General features: G+C 39.4%; 1 long non-coding RNA gene across 1 annotated transcript; it reads right to left on the reverse strand.

Moving 5' to 3' along the window:
* Nucleotides 1-1,583: 1,583 nt before the first annotated feature.
* LOC122183288 lies at nucleotides 1,584-19,356 on the reverse strand. Its single transcript, XR_006180199.1, has 3 exons — nucleotides 19,190-19,356; nucleotides 2,219-2,279; nucleotides 1,584-1,757 (listed from the first exon to the last, which is right to left on the reverse strand). It is a non-coding gene; the product is annotated as an uncharacterized LOC122183288 (long non-coding RNA).
* Nucleotides 19,357-19,711: the final 355 nt, after the last annotated feature.

Consider the following 19,711-nt stretch of genomic DNA (forward strand, 5'->3'; position numbering starts at 1 on the left):
GCTGCCATCAGTACATAATTAGTACACTAGCAGCCCTTACTTAAGGCATGAATCTTCTGTCCACCCAAATGCAAGGGTCAGGGGGTGAAAGCTGCCTCTAAAAGCTGAGGCAGCACTTCCCCATCAGCTTTCATTTCTGCTGCAGAACGGGAGCCATCCTGGGAGCGAGGGGCAGTGGCAGCTGTGGATGGTAAGCGGCGGAGCTGGCATTAGCCCTGCCCAGGGCTGCCTGCACATCCCATCCTGTCCCTGCCAGCTGCCTGTGCAGCACCCTGAGCTTATTTCCCTCCCCTTTGAATCTCCATGCCTGCCCTATGCTTTTGAAATGCTGTTTCTTGTTTTGGACTCTCATTTATTCCAAAGAAGTTTCAAGTCCCAAATGAGAAGGAAACCACATAATTTCATCTCAGCATTTTTGTTTTCACAGGATGTCTGAGTTTTAAGAGCCTGCAAGGAATTTTCCATGTATCTAGATCAACACTTTCCAGCTCCCCCTATTTCAGAGTAGGAAAAACATCTAGATATTCAGATGTTCCAGCAATGCTGGTATTTGCTGGTACTGATCTAGAAACTGAGACACTTGAAACTCCTTGGTCCACATAACTACACATGGAGTATTAAATGAACTTTCCCCCACCCCAGTAGTCTATCTGCTTTCGTCTCCAATTCCCACAAAATTCAATTTAAAGGGACCAATGTTTTCAATGGGAGCAGAACTGGATGCTGAAACACTCACATTAGTATGAACCAGGCTCTGCTGGATGCATCAGAGTCCCACTGAGATCAAATCATTTGAACAGCATATTATTATCTTAAATTATTTGCATATTTCCAAAGAGTAGCTTCACTGTTACTTCACTTTGCCCTGCCTTTGCCAAACCAAAATTTTGCTCATTTCAAAGCAAAGCCACAGACTGATTTCATCATCCTTGAAGCCAAGGAAAGCAAAGGGGAGTGAGAAGACAAATGCATTTTGGACCATACATCACTCCTGTTAATGCCAAAAATACAACACCCTCACATCACCAACTCATTTGCTAACAGTGATATTAAATTAAATACTAGTACAAAAAATATTCTCATCATTCCCAAAGTGCTTTTTTTCAGGTTGATAAAGCAGATTAAGGCAAGCTCACTCCATTATTCTATCAATACAGCAATTATTATACACAGCAGGAATTCAATCATTCATGATCTATTTGGGCTGTTCAGACTGCTCGTTGGGGCAGACTTGTATCTCTGCCACACGCTGAGAAGATGCTCTGGTTCTGCCTTCCAGTGGTTGGGCAGGTGGTCTGAAACAGCTGCTGCTTCCCCAACCCAACACAGGCACCACCAGCCCTGAACCAATGCGCCTGGCCAGCCTCCAGCAAGCAGTGGCAGGAGTGGCGAGTCACAGCTAACACAGTCCTTAAGGCTCGGGATGACAGACACGTCCCATTTTTTTCTCCCCCCCCTCCAAACTGTCTGCAGACTATCAGGAGGCTTTCAGTGTTTTTGAACAAAGCCTTTTCTCGGTAGTGGTCACAAATAGTAAAATCAAAGAAAGTAACCCAAGAAAATGGATGATTACTTTCCAGCAAGATAGATCCTTCATCACGTAGAATATGTTAAACCACAAGCGAAAGCAGGGTAACTCTTACCTGAAGTGGTTAGTTACACCAAATCATAATTGTTCATTATCACAAAGAAAGAAGTTGCGTAACTAATGACTATACAAACAACTCAGAACTGCAGGTATGGCACAGATCTTTACCCTAGGAAAAAAGATCAGAAATATGAAGAACGCCATGAGATATTTAAATACCAAAACAACAGTTTTTACTAGTTTAAATTATTGACTCTAGCAAAGAAATTCAACAGCTGTACAGTCAGTTCAGTGTAATAAAACCCTCCAAATGAGGCCCACTGAAATGCTAACCAATATGTGTAATTTGTCAAATCACAGCTGGAGAATTATTATTTTAATCAAAGGAATAACATCACCAGTATAACACCGATGCTTGATACCAAAGTAAACACCTCTGGTATATACATACTAGTTTTTCCCCACCTCCTTAACTTTCTTTTTTTGCTGAATAATCAGTGCATAATCTTGTTTTCAGCTTTGCAGTTGGTTCTTTCTGCTCAAGTACAGAGCTTGGAAGCCCCCGGTGGCCCCCAAAACACTGATCTGTTTGGTTTTGATACAACATAATCAGTTCTCATCTTTTTTTACCTGGAAGCATACTGCAGTACACTAGCTCTTCTGGAATCGTATCGTTGTTTTTCTTTTGATCCTAAAGGCAAAACCAGAAAGGTGAAACAGAAGTGCCTAAAACATTAGTGCAAACAGAGAAAGACAACATTTGCAAAGCAGAGTGAAAAACACAAGAACTTCTAAAGGAGTTCAGGTGCAGCTTTCTCTGCTTTGAACATGGCATTAATTAAATCAACATATAAAGGCTGTTCTAGAGAATCAGTTCATTGATTATAGATACCTTTTCAGAAGGAGTTTGAGAGACTGTAATGTATTTCATAATAAGTGGAAAACTTTAAGGTGCTTTTATGACAAGAATATGAATATGCATACATATATGTACGTGCATGTGAAGGCCTTCGTAAGTGCATTATTCCAGCTGCTGTTTATAGAACAGCAGACATGGACTGTAGTAATAAAGAGGTAAAATAATGAAAAGCCACGTGCAAGTCAAGGCTTGTTCCTCCTTACACATTTCCAAAAGGTACATCATTAGTGTATCAACAATCATCCATCTAAAAACACTTAAAAATACACAAACATAATCAGTAATGATTTGTGGAAATTCTGAAGTCACCCTCCTGAGTGCATCCCTCTTCTGTAACTATGCCTTGGGGCCATGATAATCAGCAGGAGAACCAGCTAATAGATTTGAGAGCTTTCATCTTGAAGCTGATTTGTATTCTTTCCGCTTATGTACAGTTCCTACATAGGTCCGCACCACCCCATGCCGGAGTGCGATTGCAATGCATTTCTCAAGAATTCAAAGCAGATAATCTCCCCATTTCCAAGCAAATCTTATGAAAAGGTATCCAAGAGCAGAGGACGCTGCCTTATTTCACTTGTGTTGTTTCCCTAAAGGCTACTCCATGGCCAGACTCACACAATGCTTCTCCTATACAGGGAGTATCATTAAGGAAAAGAAAAAATAAACTATGCACAGTAAGTTCTAATAAATCACTTGAGTCTATCAACTTAATCTTCATTACAATCTATTACTACAAAGATTCCTACAGTATGACAGAAGATTTACTGGGTATAAAGATTTGCCTGAAGGCTGAATGTAATCAGAACTGGTACAGAATAAATAAAAAAAAAGCACACTAGCTTGTCAGCACTGCTACATAGAAACATATGAAGAACTCTTAATAATGGTAAATCCCATGGGAAAAGATGGAGCTTTCCTCAGTAGCACTTCCCAGGAAGTCAAGACCTTGCCACATACAATACACATTTCACAGTGATGTTCTTGCTGATTTGAGGAAGACATCTGGTTTAGCCTACAGAAAGATTTTATTCCCTAACACCTACCTGTATGGTTAACATGGGGGACAGAAGGACCCAGTAATTGCTCTGAAACCGCAAAACACTTTTCTTAACTATTTCAGTAAAAATAATCCTCAGAAAACAGAGGGATAGACACAAGAATGACGATGATTCAAAACAGTTAATAGTCATTTCCATTCTTCATACGCTGCCTTACAACTGACCATGCCAGGTAAAAACAGACCAACCCAAAGCAGCGCATGACTTTCCTGCCCGATGCCTGCAGTTCTGTGGGATCTTCACATTATTCTCATATACTTTGTGATCTGCTAAATGGAGCAAAACATTTTGTAGCCCATGTTATATTTATACATAAACTGTCTGTTTGCATTAACAAGACTAAAGCAACCCAAAAAGGAGGAATTATAGGTACATACGAAATCAGATTGAATACTGATATTTATTTACAAATACCTGGGAAGTGGTATTTGCTGTTGCTAAGTAATTGGGCCATGGATTTCTCCACCATCTCAGCTAACTGCAGAAGTAATAAGCTGCTGATAAGGACAGAGATCAATGATGCAGCCAGGGTGCTCCAACAGCCTATGACCACCAGAAGGGAAGGTCTGCCTCCTCCATCCCTCATGCCATCGTGCCTTCCAACATCTCAGTCGCGACCTATGCCCCAGGTCAGCTCTCTGACTCACAGCACTCCTCTCTCATTTAATCACATTCAGTAGCTCAACAGAAGATTGTTCCTTGGGAAATCTGTCCACATGGGGACATGGGGGTGGGGGGAGGGAAATATCAGAGGTGAGCTGGCTGTTAGGAACAAGGTGAAAAAGTAGTGTTTCCACCACCCTGCGCTACCAAAACATCTCTCACCAGATGGAACCTCACCATCACTGTTCATTCTTGTGAGTGATTACAGTTCTTACATACCTTTGTGTAACAATACTCTGCTAACTCAGGAGGAGACAGAAACACAGCATCAGGCACAGTTTCACAGTATAAATTGAAGTCTCCAAATTTAAGCATTCTGCAATGCACCCAGAGAGTAAGTACCAATGAAGGCTTCCCTCTGGCTCCTGGCATAACAGCCGGCACTTCAGAGGAGCAACAGCAATGGGTCAACCTGTAGTTGTAGCAACAGTTCATTTTCTATACAGGCACGTGGGCATTTAGTTATTTGGACTTGCTACTGTGCCTGCAGAAGCCTGGTACCATAGAGAGAGTAACCATAAGCACAGTAAAAATATTTTGTAAAAAAAGGCAGCGTATTAACACTTGACTTTGCACGTGTATAGTCAAGAAGAATTTTGTTAGATCAAGATCTCTGAAATCCTATTCTTCCCCTCACTCTCTAATTCCATTTATTTCTTCCTATTATCAACCATCTGCTACTTTCTGAATGTTTCTGAGACACTTCATAAGATCGTCTTCACACCGAGCTACATACACACACCTTCTTTGACGTGCTGCCTGTTCCTCAGCTCTTTTATCCCTTGACATGTAGGTCCCCACCTATGGGGACAGGCAGGGGTTGTTTCCTTCCCTAGAATTTACATTCACGTTCAAGTTTTGTTTATTTCCTACCCCCATCCAAACTTGCTACCTTGTCACGGACTCAGCATTTCTTGGAACACACAATCTCATTCATAGCTGTCAGCCTAGGCTGCTTTCTGCTTAAGACATATGGAGAAGCATTTTTTCTCCTTGAGAGGTGACCAAGCAGACAAAGCTCTCGTGCAGACTCTCACAGAAAAAATGCTAGGAATGGCTCAGAGTAAGTTCTGGGAGCAGAAGTGGATTAAATTGATTGAAGCATTTCCACAAAAGCATTCTCTCCACTGATTCAAACAACATTTAGCGGGACTGAGGACTGATGTTGCTCCTTAAAACAATTTTTTAAATCATCAACTTTTGCTAACGAAGCTGGCCAGCTGGAACGGTGAAAGGACAGCCATCTGGGGCAGCTGACTTCCTACCAGTCCACAGCTGGAACGTCTCTCCTCCGAGTATGCAACCAAAGACCTCCAGACTTCAAGAATTCCGCTGCTTTGCCAGCAAAGTGATCCAGCCAACTGCTAAGCTGTTCTTCAAGATACCATGGTCACATAAGATAACATTCAGAGCTCCATTAACTGAGAAGATTTCAAGCACTTTTTCCCTCCACCTCACAAATAAAAGTAAATGAGATAGAGTTTTTCCTCACATATTATTTTTACCACATTTGTCGTGTTTCAGGTCTGTTTCTTGTCTGAATCATTAAAGTGCCTTGATGCACAACGGATTAAGTACTTAAATAAATAGTTCACTTTTCCTCTAAATTGAGAAAGTGATTTCAGTTTTTAATCTGTTCACAGGAAACATTTTAAAAAGGTAAACATCCTATTCACTGTGTAAACACACAAAAAAACCCCACTTTCAGTGTTGGCGCACTTCTCTAAAAATGTTTATAAATGCCTGCAGTGAAAGAAAAAATAAAGAAATTATTTTTTCTATTTTTTTTGTTTTAAAAGACAGCAACTGCTTCAGATTCAAGGGACAAGAGCTGTTGCTTGATTGGTCAGAACCAGATTGGTCAGCCAGGCTCTTGCAACCCCTCCACTGCAGAACCCCTTTGCCAGAGTGAGAAGCCCTGCTAGGGCTGCAAACCTTCCCTACCTTCCCTGGAAGAAGGAGCAGCAGCAGCTCTTACACACCATTCATTTGCTGCCCAGAGGAGAGCCAGGCAGCAGGCTGCCTTGCTGCCATTCTGCTACTCTACTAACAGTACTTGTCTGGCAGAGCCTGTCTTAAGGAACAATACAGATATATTTGTTTGGATACTGTTTATTTCAGTATGAAGGATGCTGGCCAAACATTTCCCTTATGTTATTTTTATGCCCCAGGGCTGCCTCAGACAGGGATTGATGTCATTTACTTGAAATATTTGCTGTAAAATAAAATATGCCTATTTTCATCTAGTAAATCTAGCACGAAAGAAGCAGAGAAACTGAACTTAGCACTTTCTGCTGTGGCCATTACATTCTGATTTCTGGTTGCACTTCACATCCACTTTTGCCCTACAGTCTTGCCACATTTTACAGAGTCACATTCATAATTTTTGAAGCGTCTGGATCCTAACCCAGAAGCCTATTACCTTGGGCTCCCCACAGAGCAATATAGAGAAATCATCATCTCCAATAGGCAGTTCAACCCACAGGCAATAGTGACAAACTTATTTCCTCCCATCACCTTCACAGAACTAACAGGCTCCTAGCTTTGGAAGCTTATATGGATGCTTAAGGTTACACCAAATCAAATCCATGAAACAAGCCCAATCCCAGTGCCAGATAGGTCAGTGCTATATCTGTCTGTGATGACAGATCTCTGTGAAACTGGGTTAAAGTAAGCCTCTACATAAACCTGTATGAACAATTGTAGAATTGGTAAAAATAAATAAATTTCCCTCTTACAATCTTCATTAGAGGCAAATCTCTAGTTCATACTTACCCCCTATTGATCCTGTATTTCCCAGTTAATTGCATAATCCTCACTGCAAATATTCAACTTACACCCCATTCTGGGCCAACAGTAACCCCAGTTCCTCACATCCTTATGCTGGCAAGGGAAATCCTGGTGCATACCAATGCATGGCTTTCCTTTAGGCCAAGGTAGGACGTTAATGGTTTCAGAAGTCAGGCTTCATATATGGAGAAGTGCTTAATATTTCCAAACAAGTAACTCTAAAATACATCCTGAAATAAATTATAGGTACAATAAAATCCTCACAATGATATCTACAACCACTCACTGGCTTTTGCCAACAGCATATTATAAATACACAATCACTGACTCTAGCAGCCATTTCTACTGTAGAACTATCTTTGTGCTTTGGGTTGTCCTCATAAGTCACAGCATAGATGAGAACCAATCTTAACCACTGCCTCCAAATATTAAGTTAAAAGAACCGTACAAAATCCACTACATCAAAACATATTCATTTGAGAAAGTCTGAATTCTTAAATGTAGTATCACTAACACCAGTAAATTCAGTTTTAGAGATCACTAAAATACAGATAGAAACATTAGTAAGTGGTAGCATTAACCTAATAAATGGAACCCCAGATCTACGGGATGGAAGCAACTTTATTTCCCTCATAACCTGAATAACAAGCTGGCCATGTTGTAAAGAGAAAAAACTCCATGGTGACAAACACAAAGCAGGTTTTTAAGTTCAAGAAAGAAATTCTAAGTCTAGTTCAGGAAAGGGGACAATAAAACCTATTAGAAAAAAAATAAGTAGGTTTTGGCTTGAGTATGTGGAGTTAGTGGTATTAGGATATCTCACAGTTCACTGTGTGTGCTTCTCACTACCCAACAGCCGTTTCACTGAGACAGAACACTGTTTCATCCCCAGCAACAACTGTAATTATAAGCAGAGAAAACAGTAAGAATAGGGTGAACACAAACTTATCTCAGAATGCTCTCCTATCTTTCATGTGTTTTCAGCTCATATTGTTGTTTTCTTTTTAATCCAGTTGTAATCTGTGTATTTAGTAACACCTATGGATTCTCCTAATATTTGTCCAGTCTCCTTCTAAACCTATGTGACTACAAATACTTTTTTCTGAGGGTGCTGCATATTTGAAAATGAACAAAAAATCCCACCACATTTCCAAGGTAACTCAGGGACATTTTTCTTCCTGTTCCAAATATCAGCAAGAAAGGCACAATACGTTCATAACGACCTTTGGCATATCATGCCCAGAAAATGGAGGAATTTAACCTGACTGAGGCTTACAGGCACGCAGTGCTTCTCCTCATGCAGCTATCTTGATAGGCAAAGCAGATGATATAATGCATCTCCAATGCAAAGAAGGATACTCCTTACAAAATAGATTCAGTGTTTATTGCTATCATAACACGCTCCAAAGTGAGTGCCTTGATATATTCGCTAGGTTTACTAACATTTTCCTTGCATGCAGATAATTCCATTATTTCACAAATAAGCGGCTTTTTATTTCTCCTTTTGTACTAGCTAGTGGGCAGCCTGGAAATAGCTGTCTTCCGTACAGAAGTGCAGAACAGATTCACTAAATTGATAAGAAGAAATGAAATACAGCTATAATACAGATAATGGAGAAATATATTGTGGCATAATGGCGAGCAATCGTTACCTGAAAAATCAGCAAGAATGAGAAGCAAGAAGGTTATTCAACCTAAACTTAACATCAGAATACAGAGCGATCCTAAAGAACATAAGTTCACTTAGTCTGAACGAAATTACTGGAAGGTGTAGGGAAAACAAAGTCAAAAACCTACCCCAAGGTAACCACAGTGTCAGACAGAAACAAAACGCAGCCAGACACAGGGAATGCTGTGCTGATGAAGCAAAGGAGCCTTGCAGTTGAGAAGGTACAAAGGCAGTACATTAACAAAGATATAACCTTTCCTGTAACTGTACCCAGAACACAAGGAGAAGTGATTTAATTTCTCGGAGGCCACAGCTGATTGCAATATATGGACTCAAAGAGCTGCGAAAATCCGAAGTGTTCTCTTAGAGGACACAGTTGCTCCTAAACAAACAAAAGCTGCGTAGCCTTGTATAACTTCAGTCATATGTTTTAGATTAGCTCTTTGTCAGCCATGAAAGTTACTTGTGAAGGCATGAATCATAGTTAATATGGCAATTTCCCCAGCATCAGACAGGTTTCATTAAACCTACAGGTTTTCTGTGAAATACCTAGTGGAAAAGATGATGTTCCACAGTCTTTTTTTCAAATGCAAAACAAACATCTGAACTACATTAATTACTCCACAGACTGTACAAGGGTATCACAGGCATTTTTATGAGATATGATTATTATTAAAACATAACCATATGCACACAAATTACAACTGTTCATTAGAGGACATCCGGACCACATCCAGTTCGTCCAGACCACAGAACAATTATGCTTCATTGTTTTTCTGGCCTGCTCCACACTCACACAGAGGTTACTGTTATTTGTTGTCAGAGGCACGCACCATTTTCTCTAATGGGTTGGCATTTCCAGGTCAGCTGAGGTCAATCTACACCAGCGTGGTTCTGGGGCTGTTCCTGCATCACATCACCAGCCCCAGGCCAGCTCAGCCTGCAGCCATGGAGTGCCAACACAATTTAGCTGACTTCAGGGGAGAAGAAAGCAAGCTTGCAGAAAGAGATTGATTTCAGTAAGTGATAAACCTGCACTTCCTAAATGCCTAACTCTTCTAAATCAATTACAGCAGGGCAGAGATGGAATGATACAAGATGTCTGCTAGCAAATTCTTTGAAAATTAATTTCAAATTCTTAATTGCTTTTTCCTTTCCTGTTGTATTTAGAATAATACTTGTTTCTTTGATACAGCAAGTTACACAAGCAGCTTCAGAAATTTTCAGAGCCTGCTTCCTGAGTGCAAGCAAATTTTAGAAGTGCACTTAAGCTGCAAGAAAAGTGATTTTGCCTTCTTCACAACTTCCAGATTGTCTTCACTTCATTTAGAAGTAGAAACTTTCTGACAGGCTGGGCAAGAGATTCAGAAGGCCCCAAGACCAACTAAAGCATGGCATGAAGTTGGCACACAATGGCATGTACTGAAACAAAGCAGAGATTTCAGACTACAACCTGATCATCTTTAGTACAAGTTCTTGCATTCTAAACACATTCAGGCACAAGGAACAAAATGAGACAGTGGCTTGTTCCTCTGGCTGAGGTATCAAATTGAGTGCTGCCTCATCCTTCACTGGTGACAAACGTGGTGCACGCTGGCATAACACCAGAACATGCCCACGGTGGCAATGGTACCAAGCTGCCAGAGACCCTCGGATAACAGAGAGCCCTCACTGCACGCAGCATCTCCAGGCAACAAGGGCAAGTTCTTCCTAAAGAGGAAATCAAGGTGGTTGCTACAGATAGTTTAATACTGAAGGCTAACTCTAAGAAAAGTATACGGTAAATTCTGGGAAAATCCTACTGATTAATGTTATGGGTAACTGCACTTTAAAATTAGATTCAAACACCTGAAGACAAAAAAAAAAAAAAAGAAAACTATTCCTGAGATTAAAGATAGAGCTGGTGAGGCAAGCATAAAAATTGATAACACAGTTCTGTTGGAGGAAAATAAGTGGAAGAATATTATATTAAGGAATACAAATGAATGTAAGGAAAAAGTTGCTAAGTGTTTTACGTTGGAAAAACCTGTTTCAATTAACGCCAATCAAAAACTTTATCAGCATTGATTGAACACGTGCAGAACTCCAATAAAGTCAGCAGGACACAGCTGAAGTTGTGTTTGTTAGATCAGGGCCTCATGTCCCCAGAGCAAACTGTGTGCTCAGCAGCGCAACCACTGACTGCTAGGGAAGATACTGCTTCTTCCTTTTACTGTAGCCACAAGGGTTATTTTATATCATTAGGCTTCTGCAAACAAATTATATATGTATGTTGTCACATACCTTCTGTACCATCCAACACGTGCTGTCATGTCAGTTGACCCCACTGGGTTCTTAAATCAGTAGCTTTCTAATAAATTAACTACCATTTTTAAATTAGGTGCAACAACTTCTGTTCTGGACAAACATGCATGACAACAAATACTAAACTAAGGATACAAAACAGTCCATTTGACTGTTTTGTCAGCATCACACTAAGCTGACAGAACTAAGGCAGATAGCCAGCTGATAGCCCAGATTACACACAGGCTATGGAAAGAGCACTCCATCATAATTCACTTATTCCTGTCCACCCTCCACACCCCAGTTTAGACTTAAACATAGGTGAAAACTACATTTCCGCAACAAGTTTACTGTACAAAATGGTTTTCTCTGCAATAGACTAAAATAAACACACTGTAACATCTTAGAAAAGTTATGGCAGTAGGACAGCTGGTAAACTTCAGTTGCATGACCCAGGCAAAACCTTAAGATGCTTTCTTGTACACTGAACCCTTACAGATTTCTTAAGTTTTTGAATTATTTCATTCTTCTCATGTTTTTCCACATTCCCTTGTCCCACCGCTGCCATGTGCATAACAAACAACAGACACCTAAAAAAGGTTACAGTCCAAAAGAATGAAAAACCCACAGTTGTGGGGGATATGAATGGATTCCAGAGAAACATCACACCCAGAGCCTGGAAAGAAAGGGGACATCTTCTGAGTGCACATCCAAATTTCAGAATAGAAATAAACACCTTTTCTCACAGTTAATTCAGGAGCAAACAAGTAAGGCATCACAGGAGGAAAAGAGAAAGCTGTTTATGCATGCCAATCAGGAACTCTTCTGAGAGAAGAATGAGTTCACGATTAAAGCACTGGAAGGGGACCCTGGAGATCTGAGTTTAGTTCTTGTCTCTCTCACAGACCCTTAAGCATATCCTTAGGCAAGATGCTACCCTGCCTTTTAAATGGAAACACTATTTTCCAGCCTCTCACCCCTAGTCATCTTCACTTCTGCAGCAGCTCCTAAGGACAAGGCTTGCACGTTGCACTGTTAGCATTAACGCTTCCAGGTCTAGCTTGAGGCACCAGCTTGACAGCAGTGCAGAAACAAGCATCTTAATGCTAACGCCTACCTCAGCCTCTGCAACCCACCAAATTAAAATTGGACATAGAACTTTAAGTTCTCCATTTCTGTAATCACAGTACCATGAAGTGTACAAACAGTTTTGTTGCCTAATTGCGACTCCTCTCATTAACTCCTTTTGGTAGAAATTCTCACTTGTAAGAAAAAGACCCAAGAAGGCGGGCTGATTAACAAGAGTCTGTCCCTAAATACGCAAAGAGACAAGCTTAATTCTGAAGGATGTGATTTTTCTTACCCATGTACTAGTCTTGCTAATCATTCTCACAATGATTTTCAGTAACACAAAAAAAACCTGAAAAGATAAAAATGTTGATTGTTCTAAGACTGGACACCATGCTAGCTGAACTACTAATCTGACCCAACAAAAGTGAAAGTTTAGATCTGATATATTGTGTCCACCCCCTCAAAAGAAGCAACTTCAGATCCAAGTTCAAAACCCAGTGGATTGTCCTGGAGAAATCTGTTCAGTTTTGTTAGAAGTGCATGCTTCTACACAAAAGTGCTTAGTGAAATACACGTGCATGCGTTATGCATGTGCATTATATTAAATGAACATGAGGATCTTCAGTGTCTAGGATCTACATCAAACACGAAGTGTGGGAACACAGAAGTTAATATGTTCCTCCAAAATATTCTTGTTGCATCAACCACGTATCCTATTTACTTGTTTAAAACACGATACTAAGAGAAATGGAATAAAATCCACATCATTCTCTACTAACTGCCCACGCTTTCTCCTATCATATGGTCAAAACATTCAATATTATAACAGTATTTTTCACTACTTGAAAAGGAATTAAGCCTCTTAGCTTGAATGGAAGAGTGCACACAAAGTATCTTTAAAGCTTCAGAGAGATGACTCCATAAAAAATGTCTTGCTCTAAAGTTACATTGTCAAAAAGTCGATTAAAAAAACTTGACAGGTGTACTGTAATATTTCAAGACTTAAATAAGAATTTCATTTTTAAAGACAGGAAATATAGATGGATATATTTTCATATATTATACACGCACATTTGTGTAAATCTTATTTTGCCAAGACAGGACTGATTTTTAGTCTACACTGGTGATCTTCCTACCAGAATGTCTAAATTCACAATAAAATCAAAAGCACAAGTTGGAATGCAGTCCAAGAAACATCCAAAAGCTCTGAGGTCATGCAACGCGATGTGTACATACAGCCACAGCATATCGTTTGCCACTGAGAGTAAAAGCATTAGAAGAGGATTTATCAGTTTTCCACTAGGAAATAGATTTAACATCCTATCTAAACAACATGTTACAAAATTCTGCTAATAACGCCGTAATTGCTGTGAGAAAGCTTGAGACAAGGAACAAAGGTGAAGTTGTGCTACACCACAGAACAGAATTTTCAATCTTTACATAGTTATAATTTCACTACTCAATGGCACAACTGTGTTTCCATTAGAAAGTTTTAAAAGCATTTTTACAGCAAATATAGATACTAGTGGCTGTTAAGATGCTGCTTTACGTCACAAGCCAGAGGTGCTGCTAGGTTTAATTTATAATCTTTAAACAACAGTAAAAGAAAAATAAAGTAATCTGTTACTATATCTAAAAGCTAATGATTGCATAGCATTTTAAAAAATACAAACTTATCCCATAGGAGTCCTAAAACTGAACAAAAAAAGTTCATTGAAAATCCCAAGCTTATACAAGAGCAATGGAGACCCTAACATAGAAATAAACGTACTGAAATTATTTATATACCAGGTTCCTAATATTAACATTGAGAAGGTCATTTAGAGGAATTTTAACAGCATCCCTCTCATTTTATACTTGAAGTTTCAAATCTACCCTCAAAATATTAAGCTGCCTTTTCTCCCTCCTCCCCTCCACTAATGCACACTCAAACAAAATTCAGTGCCAATTCCCTTCCTTTCTTTTTCTTCCTTTCCAAATCCTCATCGTCTGTGTGTGCATGCATATATCCTCTATCCCCAAGACTTGCACAATTTTTGAGAACATTCCAAACTGATGGAGACTGTCTGGGATTTTATTTTGAAAAAGTTATCAAAGCCAAGAAATTGCTGAACACTTTCTGCAGAGGTATTGCAAAGAAAATTTGTCAAAGGCCACATCTCAGGGGGAGAAACACTTCCATAAATTCTAACTATATCACTTCTGAAAACTCCTAGTAGTGTGATTACAAGTTCAGTCAGAAGCTGAAAATAGGTTTGGCAACAAAACGCCTTGTGAAGAGCAGATCAGAAAGCCTAACTATCCCTCTCTTTGCTTCCACATACTTTGTGCTGCAGTTCTTGCTGTAAACTTCACTGACCCAACAGTGCATGCCACTAGCTGATTTTAAGCAAAGGTTTAAAATGATTCCATCTCCCTCCTGTACCCTCCCTCAATCTCAAATTTCAAGATCTAGGAAATGAAGAGCTTGATGGTACAATTACAACCAGAACATGATAAATGTGGGCTCAAGCACAGAATGAAAATTCACATAAAATGTCCAGGCATGGCTGTTGTCCATCACAGACAAAAAAAACACAGCTAATGATGATGACTATATTGAAAAGTAGTGTTTTGTAGCTGAGAATTTATTAAATAGCATTGTTGTGTTCTTTGTATCTGTTGCAGTTTCCACAGAAGTAAATTGGAGGCATTATTTTCAGAGCAACCAACATACAAGCAAATTCAAGAAAACAAATAGATTTATCACATGCAGTTTCACCCCACTTTCAGTGATGTTAAAATAAAAAAGATCCATTTATTGCAAGGCCCTATGATATTTCAGATGCCATTTCTTAAGGGACTCTTTATTATCAGTTTTTATGTAGTTCAAGGTCAGTCTAATTATCTGAAATATATCACTACTCTTTTTACCATCTTTACTTCTAATTTTATTCAATGGTTATACTAATATTAACTCCAGATGAATGCAAGAAGTCATAAATTACTCGATATGATTCACTAGAAAAGTTAGTATTTTAGTAAAGAGCATAGATCAGCACATAAAAAGAAACAAAAAACTTAAGTACAGACCCAGCATAAGCTAACACTATAGATTCCCTGAGAGCAGTCAACTCAGAATTACGAGCAAAAATCACTCTGCAGAGACAACCCCAAAGCATCTGCCCTGGTTGTGAATTTCTCCTTTTATTTCTCAAGTTAATCCTGGTTTTAAGTAATCGTGTATGTATGCATTTTTAAAAAATTAAGTAATCTTTATAAATACTTCAAAATTAAAAAAAGAAGAAAATAATATATTCTGGGAACTAAGATGATATTAGATTTTTTTCTATTTAGAATAGCAATAGTAACACACAAAAAACCATGGTTTAAAAGCAGATCCGTCAATTAATTGTGGTATTGATCAATGACCCAACTACATATTTCCTTCCAATCAGTTGAAGCAAATAAAGCCAGCCTGCTATAAAATACATGAAAAAAGCTACAGCAAGCTAGAAGCTGCTCTGAGGAAAAAGTTAAATAACGCCTGTGATGTACCAAAATTCATCGACTGTTTCAATTACAAATTGAAATAGGCCATTTCAAGACAGGGAGATATTTCAAGATTATGTGGCACAGTAGGCCCCTTAATGCCTAAACAAAAATGGGGACAACCTCATCCATGGCATCACCTTTAAGACCTGTCTTCCTTAACTCAAGCTTTCCAATCAATGATCCATCAGCTGCATGCCAGAGATCTCCAGGAACTTGTGCCCCCTGTAAGGGGTTTGAGTTGTGGGATCAGCACTTCATCTGCTGATAAAAATACCAATTGGCACATTCAGAACTAGGCAAATGCCTGAGATTCTGTGATACCCTGACAGACTGCACATCCCCGATTTGTAGGTTGCCCTAAAAGTAAATCCTCCTATTTATTTCTATGGCAACTACAACAGATACAAAGAGCACAATGACAATATTTGATAGATACCAGGCTCACATGGGCAGGGGCTCCTAACACAAACAGCTCACCCTTTGCATATGGATGTACAGAGCATGTTGTCTGCCAAACTGAAGCCATTTTGCAGTCTTAACATAAAATAAATGCCTTGCAGCCTTGGCCCTGACACTTGCAACCTTTACAAACATCACTTCCATATTTAAGTTCCAATGCTTAGCAGCCCAGGTGTGCAGGGCGATGTAGTTAACAGCTGCCTAGGAAGATGATGTCAATGAGAAAGGTGCAAATAGGGAAATACCAAAGTACTCAAAGACTTGGACATAGAATTCTACACCTCACTGAAAAATAAGCAGGTTTAACAACAGAATTACAATATTCCTAATTAGCAAATAAGTTTACCGCATAACAAACTCAAAACCTTGCAACAACATAAGAGACCAGTGAATACTTATGCAAGAAGATCGTTGCGCCAAGGCAGTCAGCCACACACAGCCAGTGGCCTGGTCCAGGGACACGTGCAGGAAGCGGCTGCAGCAGAGCCTTGATTATTATTATCTGTGTCAGCACGTCAACGGAAAGAGCTTTCTACTTTCCAGTCACTTTTTGAGATTAGCCTTTTTTCTTAAGTGTTTCACTAATTGTTTTTTCTTCATTTGCATCAGCAGGAGACCCAATTATAGCTCTATCTTCAATTTGCAATAACCTCCTTTTTAAATAGCCTAAGTCACCTTTTCACCTTTTATTACCGAGATAGCATAAAGGTCTGATAGAGAAATAGTGCGGATCCTAAATTCCATTTTTCAGAAATAGGATTTTCTAATTGTTGGTCACTTTCTGTCATTTAATTTAAATCACATTTACATCCTAATATGACCTAGAAGAAACTATTTCATGGTTTTCTGTATGCAGTTTTAGTTTTTAACATCATCTAAACTACTCCCTATTGTTGCAGATTAAAATCCTCACTCCTCAGCTTCAGAAAAAGAAAAGAAAAAAAAACAACTTTCAGCAAGCTTACTCCAGAAATATTATCACCGAATCTATTGTCACTCATTGGAAGTTTTGTTTTTTAAAGTAAATAAGTAGGCTATCTATCCTTGGGCGTGCAGGCTTAACCTTGAAAGCTGCTGTATGAGGCAGACTGATACGTATTGGATAAACAGAGCTGAACAAACTGGGGCAGCACTTACTTGGAGTAAGTTCCCAAGATGCTATTAGTTGTGATTTCAAAGAGACAGCTCTCACTTCCACCTGGCAAATGCAATTATGCAACAGAAGTGAAGCTCAACAAAATAAAAAACAGCTCAAACCACCAATTTCTGGAATGACGTGCACAGTCTACTTTATATGTATTTGAGGAGCAATGACAATAAATCAAAGGAACGTTCTCATACTAAAAACCTGAATCTCCATAAAACCATCCAGTTTTCACTTGAAAATAATCTTATCATCAGTTAACAGAATAGCAAGTGTTTTAATATAGCATATGTAAACTGGATTTTAGAGATGCGTTAACAAAAATCAATGTATTATTGAAAAAGAGAAGAGTTTTGTAAGCTTTGAAGAAAAATGAGCCTCATTGAACTTCAGTAAGGACAAACTCTTTCAACTCAACATTAAAAAAACTCACTACACACACTGGAGAAAAGGAAGGTTAAAGAGGGACACAACTGAAATCTTTAAGATGCTGGAGGAACTAACAGGATAGTGCTCTTCTTGCTTTTCAGCAGGCAAACACTTTGAAATAATAGCCAACTCTGACAGGTCACTAGCAAGGTTGGTGCTTCTTCACCACGGTAAATGAGTTGATACCTGCAAATAACTTGGCACCAGAAAGGGAGACGCATTTCTAAAGCAGCACATTACTTTAATCTACTTATGAAAAACAAGAAGTTTCATAGGCAGCATTTGTATTTTCTTATAAAAAGCATAAAGCAGTCCTAATGCTTCCTCATTCTGCCTTTTGATACTCCCAACTGTCTGTATAGCCTTGACTCTACCCCTAACAGTAGAAGTTCAAGTCCAAGTGATCAGTCAGAAATCGTTTGCAGAGCAGAAGCTGTTGTTCCAAGCTCTGCTTCCCCATTTCTTGTAGGCTGGGATCTTTTCAATAGCTCAGAAGCACTAAGTGCTTCATGCTGCTCTCAGCTGCTTCCTCTTCCTTTGAGCATTTAAGGCAGCTAACCCAGCCTCTACCCCTGCACAGATCTTGGTGATGTACTTGTGACACAAGCATATGGCTGACAAAGCTTTCTGCAGCAGTTAGGTTTAGATTCTGCTGCACTTTCACACTGTTAGAAGGAAAGCACTGCAAACAAAGCATCTATAAATAAGTATACGGTCACAGCAAGAAGAGAAAGGTAACTGAAGAAACAAAAAATCTTAAAACCTATTTTACTGACGTTTATCCTGTCCACTACAAATCACACCTAAAAATTCCAGCATTAAAATAGCAGCTATAAATACACTTGAGAACTTGAAAGCTGAAGTTTTAAATTGATAAAAAAAAAACAAAAACAGTAAGCCAAAATCCACAACTGAAGGATAACATCTATCATCCAAGCCCAGGACCTAAGAACACATGTGGTTCCTAGTTTGTCTGGAAAGATCTGTAATAGCTTCTTGCACAGACCCCACATGTAAAATATTCACTTACTGATACCTGTGGAAAATAATCCTACAAACTGTACCATTAAAAAGCTTCATTATCTGAGACACATTGGGAAACCGCTCAAAAGAAATAGCTTTACAACTTAAAATCATTAAGTTTGATCAACTCCACTTGGGAGGTGGGAGATGCTTTTCAGGATTTGCTATTCTGGAACTGTTATTTGTTTTCTCTCCTCTGTTCTAGAATAATAAATTTTCTAGGTTCTGGGCAAGTGCTACAGCTCCAAAAAAACCCCTTTATTTTCCAAACAGAAGACCAAATGCAGAAGCATTTTAATCCAGTATTGCATACACTCTCCTCTCAAAGAGTTTCATTTGTACACGTTACGTAAATACTATTGGAGATAGACCAAGAAATGTATGCATTTCTTCTTTTAACCAAATCTCTTGTAATTAGCAGTGGGACACAATAGGCATAAAGAAACATGATAGGAACCAGCTTTTCAGCATGATGAACCAAGATACATACAATATTCCAACCTGAAAACAAATACCATTTTCACTGCTGCTCTGAGTACAATTAATAAATAACACTTACCATAGGGTGACACGAAGAAGTGGTGAGCACCATGAAAGCAACACGAGTGGCAGCAGCGTGACAGGGTCTGTCCTCCCACCCTGCACACTCACAGAGCCATCAAGAAGTGCAAAAGGAGAAGAAAAAATAAAAAGGAACAAAAAAACATTTCCGGACTCAGGAGCCACACTGATCGATGGGCACAGTGCACACACAGTGACTGCAACGTGGCTTATAAACCTGAGAGAGATCCTGGCCTGCTCCACATGCTCAGATTTTCTTCTCGTGCAGCTACCTCTGCCACTTATCTAAACTAACCAGTCAGAAAGACTTCTGCTTGCAAGTTTCCACACCTTTAGGCAGGTTCAGCACCATTGCCATGAGCAAAGCTGAAGTCAGAAGAGCAGCACCCACATAAATGGCCGCAGCTGTGCTCCCTCAGCAGCACTGAGGAGGCAGTGCCAAGGCTGGGGCCTGCAAGGGAGGGAGACCCAGGGGGCACCGCCAAGTGCCTTCACTTATGATGGACGCAGGTGAAATGCG

Source organism: Lagopus leucura, unplaced genomic scaffold (assembly GCF_019238085.1).
Source record: "Lagopus leucura isolate 7727_CA_CO unplaced genomic scaffold, USGS_WTPT01 Super-Scaffold_100017, whole genome shotgun sequence".
NCBI classification, from domain to species: domain Eukaryota; kingdom Metazoa; phylum Chordata; class Aves; order Galliformes; family Phasianidae; genus Lagopus; species Lagopus leucura.